The sequence below is a fragment of the Mastomys coucha genome, unplaced genomic scaffold (assembly GCF_008632895.1).
Source record: "Mastomys coucha isolate ucsf_1 unplaced genomic scaffold, UCSF_Mcou_1 pScaffold13, whole genome shotgun sequence".
NCBI lineage: Eukaryota > Metazoa > Chordata > Mammalia > Rodentia > Muridae > Mastomys > Mastomys coucha.
In genome coordinates, this window is record NW_022196895.1 from 10106831 (window position 1) to 10113707 (window position 6877).

The window sequence follows — 6877 nt, forward strand, 5'->3', positions numbered from 1 at the left end:
ATAAGTTAAGCAAAAGGAGCTCATGGAAGATATATTGGATTTGAATAAGAGTCCTTCTGCAAGAATTTGCAAAATCCTTTCTTCTTTAAATGGGCCAGAATCATGGAAGAGAGTGAGTAGTCTATGAGGAAAACCATGACTGTGTGGAAAAGGACTATCTCATAGTGAATTAGAGTATATTAGTTTTGGTTTTTCTTCATTGCTGTGACAAAATGCATGACAAAGGTAAATTGAAGAAGGAAATGTTTATTTTTTTCTCACAGTTTAAAGGTGCTGGCTATCATGGCAGGGAGGCACAGTAGCGAAAGTGTGAGGTTACATGGATTCATTCTATAGTCAGGAAGCAGAGGGTGATAGGTAAATGGTGCTTAGTCTGCCTCATCTTTTAATTCAGTCTGAGATCCTGGTTCCTGGGATGCTACTATGCCACTCAGGATGAGTTCTTTCATGTTTTTCTGGAAACATTCTAGTATATACACCTAGATGTGTGTTTCTATGGTGATTATAAATCCTGACAATTTAAAGATGAGATTGAACCATCATAAAGATATAAATACTAGGTGGGCTTAGCATATCTAAGTATGATTTGGTTGGGAATGATACATATGCCAGATTAATGCCTATTTTTTTAGGCTCCTGAGACATGGCCTCCCTTATCACACAGTCTTCTGTGAGATGTGGGATATAATTCCCCTCCTCTTGAGGCTTACATAGATAGACACAAAAGTGGATTGTCTTGAGGGAATGCTCACTAGCCCAGGGTCATCCATTACTTTTTTTGTGATATTTCTTCATACTGGTGAGTGGCAATTGGTACTTAAGAGCTGGAGCACAGAATTCCTGAGTTTAAGCCCCAGGTCTACTATTCAAGTTACCAGCCCTTCGGTGCACCACTTTGTGTCTGAGAGTCTGATTTTCTCCACCTTTAAAGTGAGTCTTTAGTGTGTGTTTCACTGGGATCATCCCAAAGTGGCCTCTATTGCTCTGCCAATGGTCACGGGGTAGCAAATGTCTCTTACTATGATCTGCCCTGTCAGCCAGTGGTAAGAATGATGGTCTCACTGCCCTTTTCTTTGTTGTTGTGGGGGTCACAAGAAAAAATAATTTTGGTTTAAGGACTGAGTAAACCCAGTATCACTAGATATTAGGATGTTACTGGTGGCTCAAGAGTTTTATGGAATGAAATTGATTAAGCTTTGCTGAATGATACAGCAGAACTTCACATTTAAACACTTAATATTACCCCTTCTACATATGCATATATTATCTACCAATCAATCATCTGTCATTTCTCTTTTGTCACCTTTATCAGTCAGCTACTATCTATCTATCTATCTATCTATCTATCTATCTATCTATCTATCTATCTATCTATCTATCTATCATCTATCATTTATCATCTGTATATCATCTATATATCTTCTGCATACCTATATCTATTTACCCATTCATCCATTTTTAACAGTACTTATTTATAAAATTATCATATTAATATGCACGCCCACTACTGGATGATATCCTTCAAGAGCTCAGGAGCTAAGTCTGTCTCTCACTGTTAGCAGGCTCTGTTTGATGAGTGCTGAGACATACCACACCTCCCATAGCACGTGATCAAATTCTGTTGCTCTGGAGAGAGAACGTGGTGACAATCATCTCTGAAAACTCTCTTCCTCTAAATTTCCTTGTATCACAATGGCTTCACAATTTTTGTTATTGAGATATAATCCCTGTACTATAAAGAAATCTACTCATGCAATGTGTCCAATTCTGTGTTCATTTAGCATGTGCATGTAGCTGGTTAACTGTCACCACTGTTTTCCAAACACTTCCAGCTTCCCTTAGAGACCTGGTCATACTTACTATCTTTCCCTCATTTGCCCCTTGCTCAACTTCCTGACTCTATGGATTTGTCTATTTGGGGTGTTATAAACAAGAAGAATAATATAATAGTCTTTGCACCTCATTTCTTTGAATTAGCATCATGGTCGCAAAGCTTATCCACATTGAGACATGTATCAGAGCTTCATCCTTATTCTATTGTCTAACTAATAATATTCCATTGTACAGATATGCTACATGTCTTTATCCATTCATCTGAAGATGAACATGACATTAATTCCTCCTTGGGATTCAGATGTGTAATTCTTCAGTCAATATCCACAGTTTTATGTAGATATGTGTTCACAGTTCTTCAAAAATGTATTGCAGAAGAATCACTGGCTCACTGTCCTCTAATATTTTGTAGGTACCTTTCTACTTTGATTTGGGTCACTTTTTTTCTGTATTCACTTAGCTGGGACATTTTGTCTTTGCTTTGATGCAGAGGTAAGAATCTTGTCATTAACCCACATGTCTTGCTGTGCCTGTGGGCTAGCTGACTGTAAATTGGGCACATGGACTCACTGAACGATGGGAGTTCCCTTCGGCAGGCAGCCATTGATTGCATCTAGGGCTATTCCTAAGGATTGGGAGCAACACAGACAGGGCCACTCACTTCATTCCCCACTGCTTACTGTTACCCATTTGTTTCTAGCAAGTCTCTGAAGAACCATCTTAAAGATGGTTCAGTGAGCCACAACTCCTTGGTGGCAGAGCTCAGTGAAAAGCTCGGAGATAGCCTCACTCTGCAGGGTAAGCCTGGAGATGTATGCTTCTGCAAAAAAATACTGCTCTAGAAGTTTCTCTCTCATCACAGCAATCATGGAGGAAAACAGAGGTAGGTCCAATGGGGTGTATGCTGACCGTCAGAATACTTCTCAGTTATCAGCAAGTCCAGTCCTGTGCTGGGGAATCATAACGTCTGATGTCCAGATAAAAGGTTCCAATCAATGAGGAGAAACTTGTCTAGGCAAAGGGAAGTCTTTTGCTGTGTCTGACAGAGGCTGGGATGCACAGTCATAAAAGAAAGAACAAAAATGTGTATGCCACTTCCCCAAAAGGCCCCATTTCAGGATCGACATTCCCGGAGGTGGGGGCTGGGGAACCACAGATGTCATCAAGTAGGTTATTAATGTTTCAAAGACTACAGAATCATAAAGTTAAACGCGGAGAGTAGCTATTAAGCCTTCTAATCCTTCAACTGCCAATGCCCGCCCCTTCCTCCTTCTCCTCTACCCAAGCAGGTAGGTTGTCAGGTCTGGTTTGAAACAATGGCCACAACTGGGCCTTCTTCCTCTGCTGCAGGTGTCTCTGGTGAGATTTGACAGGAAGTTGGCTAGAGTGCTCCCAAATCAAGAACATGAGAGGCGGAAGTGAGGGTGTTCTGGTGTGATGCTCAATAGCAAGGCAATACATGCTGGGGGCAGAGCAGCTGGAATCCTCCGCTTCAAAGACATTGTTACTGGCAGGCAGTGAGGTACCACGTCTTTTATTTATTTTGGAGCTGGATCTGCTCCTGCTTGGGGACGACTGTTGTAGGTGTCCACTTCCCCCCAACCCCCCGGTTTGAAATGTGCCTGGTGGTCCTTTTTGTGTTCTTTAGCATGTGTAAGTGTATAAAAGAGCCCACCATTAACAACTTTTTCCTCTGAGTTAAGATATGATTCTCTATTAGGAGGAAAATACTCATGAGAAAATGACTGCATTATAGCTGCCCGTCATCTGCTTTAATGCTTGTCTCTGCGTCAGGCACTTTCCTGAGAACACAGTTAGATGGAGCTGGGGTGAGAGCAACGTGGTGAGGTGAGGAGGAAGCGGTCTTCCAGCAGACTGCAAACTCTCCTGAGCTCACGCTTCTGGGCAGCAGAAGGTCCTTGCTGGAGAGGAGGCCCCCCAGCTGGGAGGGGCAGGTTCACGCTCACCTTTGGCATCGCATCCTCTGCAACCAATTCTGCAGTCAGTTCTCAGCCCTTACGCTTCTTGCCCACTACAGCCAGCTGGTCTGAGATGTGCCCTGGGAGGAGCATCAAGGCTGACTCTGCATCCCGCTTTCCTGACCCGCTGCCCTCTGCCTGGGAGGAACAGTGCACATCCATCCAAACCACCTCATGCCTCCACTTCATTTCCAATCTTGATCAAATTTCCAACTACTCCACACGGATGAACCTGTAGCAGGAGTCAGGGTCTGTCAGAAGATAAGAAGCCACGGTGTGGTGCTTTATTCAAACAAGCAGACAAACATCTCTCATACTCACAAAGGTCTCACCAGAAACAGTAAACACTTAACAGGCAAAGGAGCTTGGAGGATGTTATTAAGTTAAGGACCTAGAGGTGTGGAGAGCATCCTCGCCTATGCGTGCAGACTTGCTGTAAGGTAAGACTCCTGAAAGGCAGACATTTCCCAGAAAGACACAGAACGGCAAGAGGGGTCAGGCCAGAGAGGTTTGGTTCTGGAGATGGACATGGTCGGAGGACGGTACATGCATAAGAAAAAAAGGAAAAAAGGTTCAGCACCTCCAGAACGGAACACAGCCCAGCTGACATCTTGTTCCTTAGCCCAAATAACCACAAGCCATTACACCTCTGTTGCCTTAAGTCCCTGAGTTTAGATAGTGCACTGCAGCAGTAATAGGAACACTAGCATTTCTAAGAATGAACTGAGCTCCAGCCTCCACGTTGCCCACTCTGTCCTCCTTGTTCACTCCAGTATAGACTCTCACCATTTCCTCTTACCTACCTGTTCCCACCTTAGCGCTCCATCAACTTACCGGATTTGTCCTCAAACATTTCCGCTCTGCCCCTTGAGATTTATTTTATTTTTAATTATGCATGCGTCTGTGCACAGGAGGGCAGGTGCCAGCAGAAGCCAAATGAGGGCAGGGGAATTCCCAAGCTGGAGACAGGCAGGTTTGAGCTGCCTGCCGATGGGCACTGGGAACTAACTCACGTCCTCTCCGAGGACGTGAGCAAGTGGTCCTTACAGTGAGCAATCACTCTGACTCCTTCTCTGCCCTTGAACAACTACTTAATAAGTAACAATAGGCTTTGTGTGCTGAACGCCTATTAATGCATTATTTTGCTCATGAGCTCCCTTAATTTTCATTCGTTCTAAAACACTTGAATTTTACCTATACGGAAACTTGGGCTTAGAGAGTTAAGGTGAATTTCCCAGAGCAACACAGAAAGGAGTGGTGAAAGAAGGTTTGAGCATAGGTCCGCAGCTTATGTTGTTAGCCTCTACTGCAGTACTTCCCTTTCGGACATGCCTTAGGAAACAGCTCAGTGTGGTATGGAGGAGTATTAGATGGAGAGGGGATCCTGTGGTTAGTCTACAGCTCTAATTTTCTATTTTCTGATTGCTGTCTGGTGAGGCCAGGTCACCCTTGGGCTTCTAATTTGCAGGCTCTTCTCATCTTTGACACCTGCTATCTATCCACTAGGGGCCTTTGTGTTTTTGTAGCAGATGCATCTGGCCTTCCTGCTTCACAATTACCTCCTCTGGTACTTTTTAAACCTATTGCTCAATCTACTCAAAGGAGATCTGTGCCTGAAATATCACCCTTTAGGGTCTTGCCCACTGCATAGGCTTCCCTTTTCTTCCAGCTCTCTCTCTCTTCCTCCTTCGACATCGGCTATCCCCAAAGGCCTTTCATCTCTCAGCCCTCCCTCCTTTCCAAGTCTATTGGCCCAGTCCTGGCCCTCCTACATGTGTGTTAGCTTTGTTTCTTACCGCACACAGCTGAGCACAGACACTCACCCTATTCTGTGGTAGATGAGGAGGTACCTGTTGCGCAGGCCCATTCAGGTTTCAAAAGCATGCTCAGTAGCACCCGGACCACTGAGATCCCTCATCCCTTTAGCCCATTTGCATCCCTCAGTTTTCCATCAGGGTAACAAATACCCAAGATAAATGAAAGGCAGAACGGTTTGTTTCAGCTCAGGGTTTTCAAAGTTCAGTTGGTAGTTGCCTGGCCCTGTTGCCCCTATGGTGAGGCACAATGTTATGGCAGAGGTGCAAGGAAGGAAAAGCCTACCGGTGCCATCCTCTGGCCCTCCTCACATCATGGCACCCAGAAAGCCAAGGGACAGGAAAGGGACAGGATCTCGAGGTTCCCTTAAAGGGAAGGCTTTCTCCCACGATGCCCCATCTCCTGAAGCTTCCACCTCTACACAGTAATGACACTTTTAGAAGTGTTTGGGGGGACATTTAAGATCCAAACTATAATACTGCTAAGCCCTGAAAACATACTCAAATCTGCATAAATCCAACAGTTATTCTTCAACATGGCATGCTAGATGGTGATTCTAACATGAGGAAAACCAAGAATCTCTTAAGCAACATATGCCTACAATGTCAAAATGCAAGAAGATGCACCAGACAGAGTGCTGATAGTCCAAGGCAAATCTGGGTTACATGCCTTGCAACCCAGGTCATGGGCTTCAGGACACCCTCAAATACAGAGTGAGTTCCACTCACAAAAACAACCACAAACCACAAAGAAATCATACAAACAATGGCAAAAAATAAAAATTAAAAGAAAGAGATAAGTGAAAATCAGAAATTTGTGTTTCTGTGTCTCTCTCTGTCTCTCTCCTTCTTCCCAGCCCCCAGTGTATGTGTGTGTGTGTGTGTGTGTGTGTGTGTGTGAATTTGTGTGTATGAGGGTGTGTGTATGTGTGTGTGAGTGTGTATGTGAATGTGTGTGTGAGTGTGTATGTATGTATGAGTATGTGTGTGTGAGAGAATGTGTGAGTATGTGTATGAGAAAGTATGTGAGTATGTGTGTGTGAGAGTGTATGAGTATGTGTGTGTTAGAGTGTGTATGTGTGTATGAGAGAGTCTATGTGTGTGTGTGAGAGAGAGTATATGTATGTGAGAGTGTGTGAGTATGTGGGTGGGTGGGTGTTTATGTATCTGTGTATGAGTGTGTGTGAGTGTGTGTGTGTGAGAAAGAGAGAGAAAGAGAGAGAGAGAGAGAGAGAGAGAGAGAGAGAGAGA

At 44.0% G+C, this 6877-nt stretch overlaps 1 long non-coding RNA gene across 1 annotated transcript in view; it reads right to left on the reverse strand.

Annotated features, from left to right (window-relative positions):
* Positions 1-230: 230 nt before the first annotated feature.
* LOC116086860 overlaps positions 231-6877 on the reverse strand; it is an 8189-nt gene continuing 1542 nt past the window's right edge. Inside the window, exon 2 of the long non-coding RNA XR_004117167.1 lies at positions 231-4063. This is a non-coding gene — a long non-coding RNA (uncharacterized LOC116086860). The remainder of the gene's footprint in view (positions 4064-6877) is intronic.